The 20,647-nt window shown below is 36.3% G+C and overlaps 1 protein-coding gene across 5 annotated transcripts in view; it reads right to left on the reverse strand.

The window, feature by feature from the left end:
- Window positions 1-20,647, reverse strand: part of Cdk4 (Cyclin-dependent kinase 4) — a 371,407-nt gene that overhangs the window by 206,413 nt on the left and 144,347 nt on the right. For all 5 annotated transcript variants that reach the window (XM_069829872.1, XM_069829856.1, XM_069829863.1 and 2 more), the window contains one exon: window positions 6,311-6,384. The gene's annotated coding sequence lies outside the window, so the exon portion shown is untranslated. The remainder of the gene's footprint in view (window positions 1-6,310; window positions 6,385-20,647) is intronic.

Consider the following 20,647-nt stretch of genomic DNA (forward strand, 5'->3'; position numbering starts at 1 on the left):
CACACTAGAACAATATGAAATATACAGACACACAAAAACACACCCCAATGAAATTCTCAACACACAACTCAATTTCAGAACACAACTCTATTACTCTACATTGCACCACACGAACACACCCTCACAGGAAACAAAACAAGAGGCGCCAAGACCAACAACGACCAGTTCTGAGGATGACCCATAAAAGGTCGAAACATGTAAACCAGATAGGATAGAATTTAACACAAGAAAGACATATAATACATATTCCGAAGAAAAAGAAGTGTTTGCAGTTTCTTCGGGACACGAATTTGAAATCCAATTTGGCTAGAAGATTTAAAGAACAAGATGAGTAGATTAGATCTAAGATGGTTATGGGAGGAAATTGGAATAATGAATTTAAATGTAATTTGTAAAATCGTAAAAGAGAGGTGTAATGAAATTCGAGACAGGAGTTATATCAAAATCTCAACGAATTAAGAACATTAAGTAACTATAAGGACATTAAAACGCTATGGGAACAAGAAGAACATGTCTGAATAAAACATAGGAAAGTGAGGATGGGCTTAGCTTGGTGGAGACTAGAAATATGGGAATTGAAAAACAGGAGGGATACCATAGAGAAGGATTGAAAAACAGGAGGGATACCATAGAGAAGGATATCTGCCCCCTTTGCGGCATGGGAGAAGACGCGTTCCATATGTTATTAGAATGTCAAGTAACAGACAATAAAAGGAAAAAGTGGGTAAATAATAATGTTTTTAATATGAATAGATATGTAGCATATAAGAAAATATTTAACTAATATGAGAGAGTTAAATAAATTGGGCAAATTTTTAATGATAGTGAAGATGAAATGGGAAGAGATAGTTAAAAGTAATGTGTATTAAATTGATCCTTCTTGTAGTGTGTATGTGTGTGCTTTTTGTTTTGTTTTTGTTTATTTTTTTTTTAGTTGTGAGATTTGGCATAGATGATTAAAATTGTAAAGTAAGGCAGATCTGGGGTAATATAGAATTGTAACAGGTCTGTCTTATAGATATATGATAGATTAATACGAGGCGCACCCAGAAAGTAAGTTTCCCGATTTTTTCCCCTTGAAAGTAAACGTAATTAGCCGTGTCAATTGCGCATGCGTAACAGATATATGACGTATCAATCATATGCCAGCCGGACAGGTCCCGCCTGGTGCCAGTAGCGTGGCAGCAGTGGTCCGAAATGGAAGCTCTTATTCCTTCTCCCGCCGCCTGCGAGGTTCGGTCGGTGATAAAGTTCTTTAATGCACAGAGCACTGCGCCAATTGAAATTCATCGGCAGCTCTGTCAGGTCTATGGAACAAACATCATGAGTAAGCAGATGATGCGTCGCTGGTGTAGGCAGTTTTCCGAAGGTCGTCAAAGTGTCCATGATGAAGAGCGCAGTGGGCGACCGTCCCTCATCAATGATGATCGTGTTGAGCTGGTGCGGCAGTGCATCATGGAGAACCGTCGCTTCACGATTACGGAGCAGAGCAGCCATTTTCCGCAGATATCGCGATCCTTGTTGCATGAGATTGTCACTAAGCACCTGTTGTTCAAAAAAGTGTGTGCCAGGTGGGTGCCGAAAAACCTGACACCCGAACACAAAATGCAACGTTTAGGAGCAGCACTGACATTTCTGCAACGGTATCACGATGACGGCGACAAGTTCCTCGACAGGATCGTCACGGGCGATGAGACTTGGATTTCGCACTTCACCCCGGAAACCAAGCAGCAGTCAATGCATTGGCGGCATAGTGGTCAGGACGAAATTCAAACAGACGCTGTCGGTACGGAAAGTGATGTGCTCGGTGTTCTGGGACAGGAAGTGCATTCTGCTCATTGACTTCCTTCCAAGAGGTGAAACAGTGAACGCTGACCGTTACTGTGAAACACTGCGAAAATTGCGACGTGCCATTCAAAACAAGAGGCGTGGAATGCTTACTGCAGGTGTTGTGCTCCTCCATGACAATGCTCGTCCACATACGGCTCGGCGCACAGCAGCTGTTTTGACGGAATTTGGATGGGAGTTGTTTGATCATCCACCCTACAGTCCTGCTCTTGTTCCCAGCGATTTTCACGTTTTCTTGCACCTCAAGAAATTCCTGTCCTCAGGTGAGCGTTTTGGCAACGACGAAGAGCTGAAGACGTCTGTCACACGCTGGTTCCATTCACAGGCGGCAGAGTTCTACGGAAAGAGGGATATAAAAGTTGATCCCACGATACAAGTTTCTCAATTCTGATGGTAGCTATGTTGAAAAATAGCTGAAACATTGCTGTACCTGTTGCCAATAAATGTTTTCCTAAAAGTGTGTGTTATTTTTTTTTAATAGGGAGACTTACTTTCTGGATGCGCCTCGTAAATATATCATATCATATCAAATCCGGCGTTTTTGTTGGGACACCCTTTAATAATTACAAGCGGAAAGTAATATTTAATTTAAATGCCGTGTCTCGTATTTACAAGAGTCGCAAGAATCAAAGGAAACGTATAAAATCATAATGCACCATTAAAATAAGTATGTTTTATAGCAGTCTGCTCCTACTTGTCGAGCGCCGGTATCGCATCAGATTTCTGATGAACAATAGAGCGACTTGGTGCGCCAATTGATGACGATATCAGAAAACGCTACTTCCGTTACTTACCGATCAATGAACTACAGCGCGACGGAAACTGTAATTACATACACAAGACCTGTGGCTAAGGGAATAGCCCCATAATCCAGGATTCAATGGGGTTCATTGATGTCGTAACCTCTCTATCTTTCAATCTCTCTCCTTCCTACCTACCCATTCATACATCCGTTCAATCATCTTTCTCTCCTTCTGTTCTGTCCTCCAACCATACGTCCGTCCGTCCAACCATCCATCCATCTGTTCGATCAATAATCCGTTATTCGTTCATTCGCTCACTCGCCCAACCATTCAACCATCTGCTCTCCGTCCATCTAACATCAACATCTGTTTATCAATTCAAAGAACAATGTGTATCACACAGACATCCTAAACCAATATTTTATTTCCAATTATTCTTCCTTTTCTCTCAAACCCCCCCAAAAGTGTGTGTTTGTATTATCCCCTGAAACTGCTCTAATTTTATTTTCAACACTTTTTTTACTTAATCTGGTGGAGTTACAGCCATCAGGCCTTCTCTACCAGAGAGCTGCAAAATAGCGCTTACAACCGGCTTATATTCGACCGGTTTGAGAACATCCGTCAACGTCGAGCAACGACCGAATATTCGATTTTCAACCGGTTACACCTTACGTTTTGCAGGTAGACAGAACACCAGACACACTCCATCATACATGAAACCGATAACAACCGGGTAACAATTGAATAAAATTTACTTTGTCTTATTAAAAAATATGTTTGCTTGATATAGGTCTACAATCATACAGAGAGAAGTAAATAAAAATAGAAATAAAATTACAAATACAAACACAAAAAAAAAACATTACTGCAAAAATGCAAAAACATGAGATCACAATGGGCACAAAACGTAATCATGCAATATACTGATTGACTAATACAGGGTGTTAAAAAAAAAGTATCCAATATTTTAGGAGGTGATAGTATGCATCAAAACAAGAAAAAAATGTCTAAGAAACTTGGGTCCTACAACACTTACTTTCTGAGATCTGAACACTTGTTCATAGGAGGCGCTCAATGTGGCGTCACTTTTATGATTTTCTTATTATCGTCAAATTTTGCATTTATAAGAAGTAATATTTTATTCATATTTAAACAATTTCATAGGGTCGTCTACTCAGCAGACTTAACACCCTCTATTACATCTAGATTCGAATCCTATAATTTCGTCTCACATTTCGTAAGTATTCCTGTGGTGGTGGTGGTGGTGGTGGTGGTGGTGGTGAAGACGAAGACAACTACTACCGGTACTACCGAAATTCCAAAGACAGGACACTTTTTGTTTAGAAATACATAAATGAATGAATTAATTAATTTAATTAATTGAATGAATGAATGATTTAATTAATTAATATAAACAGAGAACAAAAAGCAGCAGATTCACTTACACCACAACGGAGGAAAGGAGATTCCTTTAGTAGGCTGACAGTACACCGCTGATAGATACTAAGAATATTATTTTATCACAATGCAGGTCCGTCAGGCTGCAAACTAAGTGGAAGTTACGCTACAGAACTTGAACTATGATGTTCACTTCGTTCCAGACTCTCTGGCTTTAGAGAACAAAGGGGTCCAGGAACAGATCAAAGAGATCGCAGCCACAATACAGCAAAATATTGGAAACATAAACAAATACTGGTGCGTATATCTTTTATGAAAACAGCGTGTTCTGTAATATAAACCATATTAAATTAATACTGAAAATCCGGGGATATCTGTAGACAAACTGTTAGATCCAGGTACATTCTGGGGACAAAAAGAAAATTCCGGGACTGTTTCCGAAAAACGGGAACGTCTGGTAAATCTACTCAAAAGGTAGCAGAAATGGTTATATTGTGGGGACAAATTTTGTTCAGAAACAAAAAGCAAAACGGGGACGTCTGGTAACCTATTCAGTAAGTAACAAGAATGGTTGTATAAAAGATCATGAGATAGTTTGTGCGCCAAAATTTACGCCTGCAATACAAGTGATGCTCGAAATGTATTTTATTATCAAAATCTTGAAACAGTTTCTGTTTTGCAACTTCGCATTATTTTATTCTATAATTTCTACGAAGAGAAATCCAAAAGGAGGAGGAAAGAAAATATATAAATAAAAGACAAGCGCTCGACGCTTGCACGCCAGGTCGTGCGTCCACACGGCGGTAATTAGAGCGCGTGCACAAGGGCACTGTTCACCCGTCCTTGGACTTGAACAGGCGCGACGCACGCCTTAAGTGCGCCACTTGGCAAACACACTTTGACCAGCACCTAACATGGTCACATTCATACTTCACGCCATGGCAACACAATTTTACAATCCCTGTCCAAACTCACGTTCACTTCGCTGATGCTTAAACTCGTTCAAATTGGATAAAATAGTGTTTTCCAACGAAACATCGGTGAAACGAAATTTATCAATTACACACCTACATCACTTTCCAAATTATACTAACGTTATTCGGATAGATCGATCATACCAGAGGTAAAAAACAATCCTGTAATAAACTCCAAACAAAGATCGGTAGAGCCTTACAAAGCAGAAAATAATATCAAAATCCTAGTACTTGCGAAGGTAACTTCTAGAAAATATGTTCTTCCATAAGTTAGTTCCACAACAATCGCTATAGCTACACTGCTTACAAAAACAAGTTTAATTATAAATTTACTAAAAAACGCTAATTCTTATATTCGTACGTTGCGTTTCAGGCTAATAAAATAAACATATGAAAGAAAACTTAGGGTTACGATCCGTCCGGCAAAAGGAGGACATGTCCTCTTTTTTAATCATTTTATCCTGTCCGGCAGGCATTTAAAAAAAATTGAAATGTCCGGCATTTCGCATTTCAACTAGAATTAATATGAATATTGAATAATGTGCGATATTATGCATAGAATATCTAAACAAATGGTGAAAACCTATGAAAGAATTTAACTGCTTTCAATGGTTGAAGCTGGAGCACATAAAAAACATAAAATATGATGACATATTGACATGCATTGAATTCTTACACTCATGATTCTAAGCTATTTTATCAATTTTATTCTGCAATATACAGAGATATGCCAATCCAGTTAATTTGGACAAAGATTTAAATTTAGATAAACAATGGTGAACATTTTAAATTCCAATAGTTCTGCGAGCTCTAAAACTTTCTCAGAACTCTTAAAAATGTCAATTCTATTATTTATCCCAAGTCACAATGGAAGTGCTGAGAGAGTATTTTCCCTAATATCTGCTCAATGGACAAAAGAACGAAATCGCTTGCTAAAGGAGACAGAGATATCATCATGGTGAATATAATTTCAAGGGCATGTCCTGTGAATACTACCATAGTTATTTGCTACAAGATATAAGCTTGTCTCTTCAGGCTCTTGTGCACAAAGTGGGCTTCACCGATAAATACAGATGTAATACTGATTCAGCAACTAGTGAGAAAACTAAGGTGAGCCGTTGTTTTTATCTTTAATTTTGCTCATACCATATTTTAAAAAGTCCTCCTTTTTTCAGCAATGTCCTCTTATTTTAGATTCCATAACCTCCTATAGAATTTCTTCTTAAGGTAACCTTAAGAAAGCTCCGTACCCTAATAGCCTATTAGACTATTGAAGAGATTAATATCGGAATATACTAGCAAACTATCATTCAAGAAAAGATGAAAAAAAGATTAACATTCACTTACCAGAATACGGATTCAAATGACAATTGCTAGACACTCCGGCTGAATACTGTACTCCAACAATCTCGATCACAAGTCTGAAATAAAAACAACCGAAATTAGATGTTTTATACTATGAAATAGGACTGTAGGGCTGACAAAAGCGTAGCAATAGAATGTTTACACCGTTAATTCGATACGTTCTATATTATAGTATAGGATATAGCGTGTCACACAAATGTCACTTCCACTAAAGAAGAAATATTATAATTATTTTGGAATGACAAGTACAGGATCATGAAAAATAAAAGAAGCACCAGGGTAAGAATGACGACTTGGACCACGACGAGCACCCAGCATCACGACAAGAATCACGATAGTAAGGACGACAATATGGACCCGCCGAGCACAATGGTGCATGTTGTAATCCTTATCGTGGTCTTTATCGTGATCCTTTTCGTTGTCATTGTCATAATCCAACATTTGTCATTTCAAAATATTTTTTTTTCATCTGGAAAGTGACTTTCGTGTCGCACGTATACGTGCGTGCAATACAGACAGACAGAGAGAGAGAGAGAGAGAGAGAGAGAGATATGCAAACAAAATATGTAGGTGAAAAATAATTTCAGTTCATCATGTAAATCGTGTGCAACCAAATTCTCTCTTCGGTTATTTAACTATAATCTTCCCGAAATTCTAAAAATTCAAACATTAATAAAATCTTTCAGAAAATGTCAACACTATTACTACCACCACCATTAACTATTTGTTCTAACAATGTCATAATTATTACTAGAGACCGGATTTTAAAGGGAATCTCCATTTTATTTTTACTTCAAGATGAAACATGAAATAATTACGATGTTCAAACCTATTTTCCACCGACCAAATTATGTGGTTTTGACTTCCCTTCCCCCCCCCCTTTTAGTCCATATTCTCTTTCCCCCCCTTTTAAAAACATCTCTTATTTTGGTCCTTTTTTGACAGAATAACGCAAACATTTATATAATTTTCCTATAGTTTTCCGATAGATCTAAAAATTCCTGAGGAAGCGAAAATAAATATCGTGCTTCATCTGATTCCAGACAACTAATACAAAGTGTGCTGGTTTAGAGTTCAGGATGAAAGTTTTCACCTCTGGTTTCAGTTGATATTGAGCGGTCATTTTCTGTTTATAAAGACATTCTGCATTTAAAGAGGCAGAATCACATTGAAACATATTGAAATGTTGAATGTGATCAAATACAACACTTTCCTTATGTTGTGAAGCGATAAATATAAGCTTGTGTGTGCTATGTGTATCCGTGAATGTGCTGGTGTGTTTTCAATTAAAATAGCACCCTTTTGAGGGAGTAATATAGGCCTAGTCCTTTTTGAAGTCCTTTTTTGACTACATCAAATAAAACACTTTCCTTATGTTGTGAAGAAATAAATGTAAGATTGTGTATGCCATGTATTTCCACGAATGTGCTGAATTGTGTTTTGGGGAGTAATATAGTCCATTTTTAAGTCCTTTTTCTGGCTATAACTTTCCCTTTTTTGATGACAAATTTTCCCTTTAAAATCCGGTCTCTAATTATTATTATTATTATTATTATTATTATTATTATTATTATTATTATTATTATTATTATTACACAGACATTTTAATACTGAGTATATTGTTCATATTGTCCATTAAAACTACTTAGAATTCGGATGTAACTCAACCCTCAAACAGTATTATCAGCATGGAGCAAGATCACAGCTTAAAGTCTACACATCAAAGACATCAGAATGCAGATGTATACTCGCCCTCTACAAGAATCAAACCCGGGTCTTGTAAATCTGCAAATATTACTAGAGCCACAGCGGAGTGACATTCGTATATTAGGCATTTACAATTTATTCCACACGTTTTAAAATGTCTGATTATCCACGCTCATCGAGTTCTCAACTATCTCAGTAAATTGGAATGGGTTGCACGAAAGCATCAAATGTCCTTCAGAAGCATCACAAGGCTATTAAAGAGCTGTCCCCGTTCCCCAAGCAACAGATTAGAGTTTAAACACATAATTCTATCAATTACAACGTCAAACAAGCTCCGCTCCTGTGCCGTACGGAACAAACGCCTGAGTCATTGTCCAACTCACAAGTGATGAAACGGCAGCCAGAACCCTGTCTTCTCCATTTTTCATCTTCGTACCTCAACAATTTTTTCCTCAATTCATATTGCTCATCTTCGTTTCCTATCCATCTGGCCCATTCTTTTCCTTGCAGGCTTACTGCTTTTCCCCTTATCCGTCTTTCATTCATCTATATTATCATAGTTTCATTTTTCTGCTTCTTTCAACATTTTCTATTTCCTCTCTCATTTTATTCCATAACTTTCAGCCATATTTTTCCCTTTCATCTGCCCTCCTTCAACAATACTTACTCTTCTCTTTGTATTTTTTATGCTTCTCCCCATTCTCCTAATATTGGTGTAAATATGATTACGTTTGCACAAGAAAAACTACTCCTTTATAGCTGGTGCATTTTAAGAGAATTAATAACTTCTCTCCTATCTAACAGATTTTTATAAAACATTTTACTGAAGTTAAAGGTAGCATATATTTTTTGTGCACAAACTTTATTTATTTAAATATTTATTTATTTATTTATTTATTTATTTATTTATTTATTTATTTATTTATTTATTTATTTATTTATTCTGGTAGAGTTAAGGCCACGAGGCCTTCTCTTCCACACTACCAGAAGTGAAATACATAATGAAACAATGACAAAAATAGTGAATATAGTAATATCACTCATAACGAGTGCACCTCAGCACATGTGTGGACTTCAGTCCTACGTTCATAGACATCTATGACGTAGTGCAGAAGGCGACCACTAGAGGGAATCCAAGAGTTGGAACTTAAACCGAGACGATTCTGTCCGACACTGGGATGGGTATCCGGTGTGGCTTAGTGGATAAAGCATCAGCACGTAGAGTTGAAAACCCGGGTTCAAATCTCGGTGCCGGAGAGAATTTTTCTCCGTTCCATTACTCTTTCATCGAAAAATAGTGAAGTCATACTTGAATTTAAAAATCATTTTCATGCACATTGACAAGCTTACATGGGCTATAATGAAATGTTAACTAAACATGATACATAATTAAGTTATTTACAATTCATATCCTAATTCTACTTTATGATAGGCCTAAACGATAATTTATATACACACAAAATAACCTATAAAAATCGGCTGACGCTCACGAATCAATTTCGTGTAATTTAATTTAAATTGATTAACCGTTCGCCAATCCCTGACATGACGAGTAAGGAGTTCCATAGGTGACAAACTGACACTGTGAAAGAGGATGAATAGAAAGAGGTACGGTGACGAGGAATGGATAATAAGGCCTGATGTTGATTCCGTAACGTTGTAAGATATTCAAAGCGAGTTCTCAGATATTTTGGAGTAGAAGTAAATAATATTCTAAACAGAACAGATAAAGAATGTGCTATTCTCCGCTCCTTTAGACGGACCCATGAAAGAACTTCAAAAGATGGCGTTATATGGTAAAATTTACGAGTATTGCAGATGGAGCGGACACACACATTATGAACACTTTGTAGTCTTTCAATTAAATTGACAGTTATATTTGTCAAGAGAAAATCGCAGTAATCAAAATGGGGCATCACTAGCGATTGAATAACGTTTCTTTTTATGGAAAGAGGCAGACTGTTTCGCAAGTGATTTAGAGAGTGGAGCAATGAAAATATTTTCTTACAGCTATGTGAGTTACTTGACTATTCCAGTTTAGATCTCTGTTCATTAATAATCCAAGTTTTTTTTACAGTGTCGCTATACTTAATAAACGACCCATTTATTGACAGTCTTGGTATGGTTTTGTCGTCAATTGTAGAGTAAGCGGTGATCTCCCAATAAATTTAGTTCCATAAGAGGAACTACTCCTTTATAGGAGTACATTTAAACAAAGTTAACAACTTATCTATTTAACACATTTTTATGGAACTTTATATAGGAATTACAGATGGAATATGTCTTTTGTCAACAAAGTTTGATTATGTTTTATAAGAGGAACTGCCTCTTTATAGTGGTGCGTTTAGACAAAATTAACTTATGTCATATATATTTTTATGAAACCTTGTACAACAATTACGTCTACGGGTAGCATACAGGTGTAATCAGAATTTGTACACAAAAATAACTTGTATGTTACCTGTAACTCCTGTATAAAGTTTAATAAAATCTGTTATGTGTGAGAGAAGTTAATTTTGTGTAAATACATCCCAGTAAAGGGGTACTTCCTCTTATGGAACCGTAAATATAGTTTATACACAAAAAAATATATTCTACCTGTAACTTCCGTACAATGTTTCATAAAAATCTGTTTAGATAGGAGAGGTTACTATTTGTCTAAAATTACCCCTATAAAGGGACAGTTCCTGTCACACAAACGTAGTCAGAGTTTGTACGCAAAGAATGTGTGTTACCTATAGGCTACAGTCTGTACAGAGTTTCGTAACAATCCGTTGGAGAGCAGAGAAGTTATTAATTCTGTCCAGCTAGATTTGCGTTATTGCAAACTGTGCAGCACCATGGCAGCGAACTGCTTCTGCAGCGTACCGACAACTTTTATAGACGTGCATTTACGTGATATATATAGCCCAGATCGGTCGACCTTATAGGCTTTGACATTAACAACTTTTGTCAGGTTTACTACGCTGCCATCTAGTTGTTACACAAGGAGTCACGTCATAATTCCCATTTGAATTGCACTAGCGACTGTACTGCCATCTCGTGTTCGTTTACGGCGGACGGGTGGCGATCCTGGCGGTTGTTCTCTTCAAAGTACTGCAGATTTTAACATAGCGATGATCTATCTGTTATATATGTGATCTAGGGCGATATCTATGAAGATGCGTTAACATGGGTACAATCGGACCGAGTACACTTGTAGGTCTATAGCAGAGGTCTCCAAAACGCGTATAGTCATTCGTGATCCCGATGCTGCCCGCCGAACACTGTGTGCTGTAGAGAAAGGGGAGAGACTCGTACCTCAACAAATGGGAGCGGTCAGTGAGGGATTGCGGCAACGATCTCCCTGTTTACAAATAATAACATCGAAAGGATAAGAAATATCATACGTTTGTATATTATTTTGACATACTAGGAAGCTTCTACTTTTGATTGGGGAATATTCAATACTGGAATAATTCATTTCGCATTACAACTAGAAGACATTCTGTATGCACGATTTTACAAATGCTCATTCTGTAAAGGGCTTCATTGATTTTCCAATATTCCAAGTCAGAAAATAGCTAGCAAGAAGTTTTTTTGTTTAAGACTGAGGATACATGTGTGATTTGTGTTTGTATTTTGTTTCAAATTTATCAAAATATTTGTATGTATTTCACCTAAAATGAAACGAAAACTGTAAGTATATCTTGCGAAGCTGAGTGTAAACGTATCGTAATATACTTATTATTATGTATAACCAACAGTTATATAGACATCCCAAAATAAATTATTTTCACATGTTGAATTTTAACACACTCTTAAGATTTTTCGAACAAATTAAACATTTCATATTCTTCCCACTAACACGAAAATATATTTCTCTTCCCTTTCATCCTTGAATGTACTACGTCCATGTTTAGAAGACATTGTGAAACGATGGAACACTCCGACCAACACAATGATAATGGCAGTCCGCCACTGCTCTTCGTTTGCGCATAAACATTGAGTACAGTACAGGTGGGGATGGGTGAGGCGGAGCACGCGCATTACGTACTGGCTTTGGTTCCGTTCAGGGGCTTACTCGCGAGTAGGCTTTTGGAGACGTCTGGTCTATAGTAACTGCAGCGGCTGACTCCGTTTGTCTTCTTTGTGTCAAGGTTTTAAGCACTTTGTGAGCACGAGTTGCCCACCCGTGCTACAAAACCAAGACCAATATCGTCAGACTGAACTCAACAGTGAATTCTACGAACTACGAAATGAAGAGGAAGTAAACATGAGACTATATATAACTCGTCTGCATCAGAAATTACTTGGCGACAAAGACTGCTCCGGTGTCGCGGTGTCTTTTTAATGGGGGTCATCGATGATAACCACACCCCAGTTGCTCACAAGGTCATCGGCCTAACGAGTGTGATAACTGATAAGCTACTAATAACAGGAAATGTGAAATAAGCATTTCTCTTCCAGCGATATTTTGTTATTAGAGGAATATTATCAACAAATATCCTAAATAAAGATAAAAAGAACAAAAAAAGAGACATTTAAAAAAAAAATTACAAGGAAAAAAATAGAATCACGAAAGTACAAATTTCACAAAACAGTATCAAATTAATCTAGTAGGCCAGCATTTTCTAGCTCTATCAAGCGATCATTTAAACTGCCTAACATTTTGAAGATACGTGGATATTATTCATATCTCCGAATATTCCATTATGTAAAAAAAGAAAACTCATTTCTGTTAAGTTTCATATATATATATATGTTTTGTACCCAAGGTTAGGCCTTTCACTGCAAACCCAGCATTCTCTAATCTTAGCGTAGTATACCGAAATACTTTCAATAATTTTCAACTATGAAATATTCCTTCGTCACTTAAAATGTGCTTGCACAGTAAATAGGCCTAAACTTTATTTGATTGATGCAATCAGCAACTCTTAATAAAATAAGTAAATAAATAAACGAAAAATTCACATTTCAAATTCTGGATTAAGATTATTAGGTCCAAACTCTCAAGTTAGTCAATATACAGAGTGTTTCCGAGCTAGTGTTACAAACTTTCAGGGATGATGGAAAAGGGCATATGTATCAATTTGAGATAAGGAACCCTGGTCCGGAAATGACTGAGTCCAAAGTTACAAGCAAAAATAGTTGTGTGGAAATGAAATAATTTTATTCCTCTGTACACCTTATTTATGTGTATTTATCTGTACATCTTACACATACTGTATTCATCTGACGTTGTTTACATTGTCTACTTACAGTATTCCATTCAGTGCGCTGTCTGAGGGATGGGGACAGGAAACTACACTAAAGCAATGCAGATAGTGTAATGTGTAACGGACATGGTCGGTCCTGATATGCACGTCTGTAGACAGCAGTGTATGTGTACAAGTTGCAGTGTCCAGTCGATCAGTCCTAGTGAAATGGAGAACTACACGAGAACGGAATATGCAAACCTGATTTTCGAATACGGATGAGCCAATGTGAATAGTAGATAAAATCACAGATTGTATCGGGCAAGTACCGGCGCAGGAGACATCCGGCCCAAACCATCTTTCCACGACTGTTTCAAAGTTTAAGGGACGGAGGGCACTTTGTGCGAAATTATAATTCCATTTCCACACAACTATTTTTGCTTATAACTTTCGACTCAGTCATTTCCGGACCAGGGTTCCTTATCTCAAATTGATACATGTGCCCTTCCCCATCATCCCTGAAAGCTTGTAACACCAGTCCGGAAACACTCTGTATATGATATACTATACAGAGTGGGCGAAAAGTCGCTTTCCCCAAACACTTCCTTACATTTAATTACACATTCCTTTATAGATATTGTTGAAAATGGAGGCCCTGTTTCTCGATACACCATTCACAGCTTTCGTTTATTCAAGTTATGACATCTTACGTGTGTAAGTATGAAACGTAAGAACGAATATTGGGGAAAGAGACTTTTAACCCACCTTGTATTTCGTCACAGCACTTCTTTACATGTAATGCTGGACCTCACATTTCACAGCTAGTCAATAGGTTGTGCATTATTCCGGGATGAATAAACATATTCAAGGAAGAAAAGGATAGGGTTAGAAAGTTGCTTCACAAATGAACTATTTAAACAACAATTCAATCAAGTCATATATACAAAAACAGATAATACATATCATACAAATTACTTCAACTTACAGCATATATAATTCAGATGAAGACACTTAATAGCGTCTTTCAGGAGCGCTGTAACTTGTGAGTAATGGATATTTATTTTATTACTAATGGCGCGTACTTGACTCTTCGTCATTCACCCATACGAAGCCAGTTTTGTAGACCAATTTACCAGAAGAGTCGGTGTCCAAGATGCGCCATAGGAGGCTGGTCTACGCTACAAACTGAAAGTGGCGCTTCCCGTCCCAATACTTGGAACTGATTTGCAGGTTTCACACGACACGGCGCTGCAGCCACACCACTAGTTTTAGTAGCGTGGCGATAGCGCTGCTAACGGATGAATGTTGGACCATGAATTTCCTACACTGCCCCACTAGTATAAGCCTACTGTGCCACGGTGTTATTTGTTTTTTTTTTTTTTTTTTTTTGCTTCGTATTTCATTGCTAGTTCTAGCTAAAAGCTTTTGAAATGACTACAGTACTTAGACATACGAAAATAATAATAAAAAATTATCGTCCTCATGTAAATCATCAAATGAAATGTGAAATAGTTATCGATGCAGTCTTTCAAAAACCAATGGATGGACCCAGATTCTTCTATTTCTACGTCTATTCTTTCTCCGTATGAGCAGCGTCATCAAAAGTATTTCTCCTCTTCCGTCCATGTTCACTTAAGGGTATATGTATGAGAACGATCACAAAAATTATCAGAAAATGCAAGCTCTAAATTTCTAAAATATTATAAGGAAATCAACTCACTATTGGACAAAAATTACAAGGTACCACAACAAGACTTATTAGAACTGATAAAAGTATAAAAAAGATTACTAATAGTATTTTTCAAAACAGTTTTATCAAAGTATGAAAAAAAACTGCAGTTACATAAACATTGTTGTGGTCTGTCTGATAAATTTAATATTTTTCCTGTATGTAATAAACACTTATTTCTGAAAAGTAGACTACTCTCAGACATGTAGAATTGTTTATTTTAATACAATTAAATTTTTATTCGTCCCTTATAAATTATATTAAAATTTACATAATGTTTTGTGACCTAATTTTTCTATTTTCAAAGAAATGGGCATTATTGTAGTCAATCTTTTGCATAAATGCATGTTAAATCAGTGTACAAAATTTCAGAATTCTATCTCTAGGTTGTGGAGTTACGAAATAATGTGTGAAAATTTTCAAATTTTGGAAAATTTAATTGAAAGTATAAAATGAATTCTAAAAATATTATTAGTAAGCTTTTTTATACTTTTATAAGATATTTAAGTTCTAATAAGCTTTGGTACGTTGTAATTTTTGTCCTATAGTGAGTTCATTTCCTTATAAAATTTTAGAAATTTAGAGCCTGCATTTTCTGATAATATTTGTGGTCGTTCACGTACATATACCCTTAAATATTCTCTACAGAAACAGAGTTGCCAACTCAAGTCAAATTTCACCAGGTAATAGTGCCAAAATCACCAGAAAATCACCTAAACATATTGGATTAATTTTACTCATATGGAAGCATTTGTGTTAAAATACAAAAAAGATACGTCCCACTATTAAAAAATTATAATCCTATCTTAAGGCTTAAAACATACTTATCCTCTTATTCTTCCTTTTCAAAGACGACATCCTCTCGAGAAGTTGACTCTGCGGGCGTACACGGTATAATTGAAGGGTACAATTTGTTTAACTACATTTTCTGGTAAACTATAGTTATGGCAGCATTTGTTGACTCTTTTGAAGCCGAATTTAATGCACATAATAGCATGAAATGTTTCAATTTTCGTTCTATTTCCCAGTGTATGTAAAATAACGTAAAGGAATTTGCTCGAAAAACAAACTGTAAGATTCAGAACAAGCAAAGTAATACAACAATAAGAAACAAAAATGATATAGGCCTAATCTTATCTTTTATCGTCACTTCCTTTTGAAATAATTATCACGCCTTTATTCTGAGAAGCTGCGCTTAAATTGGTCCATTTAAATGTAGCGTTTAATAATAGCGGTAAATGCTGTGTAAATACGTTCATGATAAATGACAATAATAATTATAACAAGGAATGCGGCGACACTTTGCAACCTGGAGAAAACGTTTACACAAACACCCACTCTAAGGCTCAGCTCATTAAAGTTCAAAGTCTTCTTATAATTAGAGTATAAACTACACTGTTTTTCTTTACTCATTCTGTGTTTCCGAAGAAGTCCAATAGTCTGTTTAGTGGCCTTCGTTTCACAGTATTTGTCAGTCTTCTAAGTTCTAACATAGTATGCAGCTTGCCGACTGTTGCTGCTTACATTAGATTACGTCCATGTGATAGCCCTAATTGATTAATCCATTCTTTTCGTTAAGCTTCCACCTACTTTATGATATTTTGTACTCTGCAGTTTCTCACGTCTCCACTTCCTATTTTGCGTCTCCTGGGTTTTCCCAGTTTTATTGTATTTATTACTTAGTTACTGCGGCTGGAAAGTTACTTCCATATGCTGTTATAATAGACCTAACCATTGTTTTAGAAAATTAATTTTGATTCCTGGTGATATAAATTTATTTTTGGCGGATTGTGTTTTTAACAACCTTACCGACGTTCTTAGCAGGTCTTGAAAGTTAAGCTTCCAACATACGTGCGATAAGTAAATAACAATAGTAATATGAGTTACAAGAGCGGTATGTTGAAATTTTCATGTTCGAGGAAAAGTTTGAAAAAGCGAAACGTAGTTGAGCTTTTTTTTAATTTCAGAGAACTGAAAGAAAGCATACCGCTCGTGTATGGTACATTACTTTGTGCGAAGATCGTTTATTACATACCTGAAAGAGGAATTTATAATTAGTTGCAATGAAATCTCCATCTTGGTTTCTGTTCAATGACGGCAAATTTGCAAAACAAAAATATCTATCTTCAACATTGTTGCTTTAAAATGTTTTCTGTGTTTACTATACTCCAGCAGGCCGTGATATACGTCTGTTTCCCCCCCCCCAGTCAATGATGAGTCTGGAATCTTGTTGATTTTTTCACGGCTTCCTTAATGTTACTTGCATCACGAATGCAGTAACTTTAGTAGAGTTGTAAAGTTTACTTGATTTTTGCAAATATTTAAAAACAATAATTAACAGTGCAATTTAGGTGAAATTGCAGTGGTAAGTTTCCAATTTATAATTATTACTATATTGAACGTCTCTAAAAATAATATGTTAAAAGCCTAAAGCAGTAAAATCAATATGTCACTTAAGCGGTAAGAAGGGAGAAATTGTTATGTGTGTTAGGTTAGGAATACTGAATGTGGAATTTTAGACTTTCCGCGGATTGGTTTTGTACGGAAACGAAGCAAATACGCACGATCTCGCACAAATGAATAACACCTATCGACAAATACGAATAATAACAAAAGAATGACACCTATCAAAAATAACAAACGGCGATCACACGTGCAAAAACAAACTATTTAAATTTAAAATGATTAATATTATTTTATTTTTTATATTAGGATCGACCAAAAATAGAGTGCAATACATGTGTGAAGTGTATTACAGAAATTCGGAAATTTAAAAGACGTCTTTTCAAACTTTTCCTCGTTCCTGTAAATCTCACTTACCACGCTTGTATCGGAATATACTATTTTCTACAAATATGCAGAATGATAGTTTCCTGGCAACAGAACTGACATTGGAAGTACAGTTTCCTACATTCAGTGCCGAACATTTTACGCACGCATTTTCCACACACACTATAGTCGACTTTCCTAAATAAAATATGAAGGACCGAGAATTAGAATAAATTATCCACCAACGTCTGGCGGTGTGGCCATAAACTCTTCATCTTCTTTCTAGTTTTCAAAATCCAGAATTCAGAACGACTTAGATATTGAAACGTTAAGCATCACATTAGTACCCAGATATCTTCGAGATCGTATTAATTTTATTTTTTACTTCTTTATGTAAGCTGCGATTAGGCCTACTAGAAGTTTTTAAGGTGGTTACTTAACGACGCTGTATCAACTACTAGGTTATATAGCGACGATGATATTGATGATAGCGAGATGGTATTTGGCAAGATGAGGCACAGGATTCGCCATAGATTACTAGATTACTTGACATTCGCCTTAAGGTTGGAGAAAACCTCTGAAAACCCCGACCAGGTAATCAACCCAAGAGGGAATCGAACCCGCACCCGCGCCCGAGCGCAACTTCGAATCAATAGACAAGCGCCTTAGCCGACTGAGGTACGCCGGTAGTTACATACTCTTTGATATTTGAAGGAAGTCTCCGGCTTAGTTTTACCTTAAGCTCTGACAGTCACCAGAAAGTTCCTTTATCAATTAAAATTGCTGTAGTTTCTCAGTTGAAAAATTATTCTATACATTTTAATTGCATTAAATTAATTGAAAAGGCGCTGAAAATCATCTTTACTTTCGGCACTCAGAACGGTTTTCCACATCTGTGTGATTCGTAATGAAATTGATATATTCTGTCAAATTTTAACATGATTAATAATTCTGCCCACCTTTAGTGAAATCACAACTGTGTACAGATACGGAATTAAAAATGGGCCAGGTCTTGGTAGCAGTCCTCCTCTATGTGGGCAAGAAGCTCAACTAGACTGTCCACAAGTAGCATACATTTAGGCGCTTACTGCACATGCGCAATGCGTTGTATCTGAAATTTCGTAAAATTAGGTGGCCCAAATTTTGTTTCTGGGTCTGTGCTGATCCCTGAAATCTGTAAGAACTAAGAATTCAAGGAAACGTTTCAAGACTAGAATTCTGACACTTTATCTGTGCGTTCGGAAATCGTTACTGTGCGAGAGAAGAGTATGAAAGACAGGGATGGAAGTCTGTGCATGCATAGAAAAGCACTCCTATCACTCTATCGTATTTCCAGAAACATCAGATGTTAAAATTATATAATTACCAGTACGGTATATATTTTTAAGCATTAGATCTACATTAAAATAAAATAAGAGTAAAGCAAGGAACTGTAAGAATAGATCGTAAAGCCCACTATCCTATTACAAATAATTCAACTCCTCTTCCGAATCCAACGTCATAGATCATAAAGCCCACTATCCTATTACAAATAGTTCAACTCCTCTTCCGAATCCAACGTTATAGATCATAAAGCTCACTATCCTATTACAAATAGTTCAACTCCTCTTCCGAATCCAACGTCATAGATCATAAAGCCCACTATCCTATTACAAATAGTTCAACTCCTCTTCCGAATCCAACGTCATAGATCATATAGCCCACTATCCTATTACAAATAGTTCAACTCCTCTTCCGAATCCAACGTCATAGATCATAAAGCCCACTATCCTATTACAAATAGTTCAACTCCTCTTCCGAATCCAACGTTATAGATCATAAAGCCCACTATCCTATTACAAATAGTTCAACTCCTCTTCCGAATCCAACGTCATAGATCATAAAGCCCACTATCCTATTACAAATAGTTCAACTCCTCTTCCGAATCCAACGTCATAGATCATAAAGCCCACTATCCTATTACAAATAGTTCAACTCCTCTTCCGAATCCAACGTCATAGATCATAAAGCCCACTATCCTATTACAAATAGTTCAACTCCTCTTCCGAATCCAATGTTATATAAGAGTGCTCGCTTGAACTACAATAAAAGAAATTAATATTTGTTATTGGATATGTGAAACAACCCCCACTGCAGTGACGTCATCAGAGGAAGAACTGTAGTCTAACAAGTCACATGAAGGAAAAAATGGCGCTTGTCAATAGTTTATCATATTGAATCAGACCTTCTGACATATATATTAAAGGTCCCGCTGTGGTTCAAATGTTGGCATTTCCGAGAGCTGATGCAGCGTACTCAGGTTCTATTCCCGATTAAGAACACGTGTTGATTAATTTGACAGTCATGAAATGTTCACCACATGACTAGGAATTTCGTTAAGTGTGAATGTCGAGTATTGCTTAAGAATATATTTCGAAACAGAAAGATCAATTACTCGTAAGAGATTAATAATATCTAGCAGTAATAGATTATCGCATTTTGGTGGTGGTGATATCACATAAATAAGAAAATCTAGTCGTGTTTGTTTCGAAGAGACGATAATAATTTGAAGGATCAGCTCACAATTGCAATGACTGATGTAATTCCCGATTTCAGACAACTACACTTGTGGAATTATGATGAGTGATTTGATAAATTTGATGGATTTGTTTTCTAGTAGCCTATTTCCTAACAACACATTATTTTGATTTTATTTCTTATATTGTAATATGCATTTTGAAGTTTATAGTTTTAAATGTGTATGTTATATTGTGTAAGCCTAGAATATTTTGCAGCCCACAGAAAACAGACTGGAATGAATACGAGAATTATTTACCCACCTAATACAGATTGGAATGAATACTGGAATTACTTAATTTACACTGTTGCAATGTACACTCTTCGACACAAAAAATGAGCGACCTCCTGTAGCCTGAATTTCTTACAAGTCCACCTTCA

Source organism: Periplaneta americana, chromosome 1 (genome assembly GCF_040183065.1).
Source record: "Periplaneta americana isolate PAMFEO1 chromosome 1, P.americana_PAMFEO1_priV1, whole genome shotgun sequence".
Classification (NCBI taxonomy): domain Eukaryota; kingdom Metazoa; phylum Arthropoda; class Insecta; order Blattodea; family Blattidae; genus Periplaneta; species Periplaneta americana.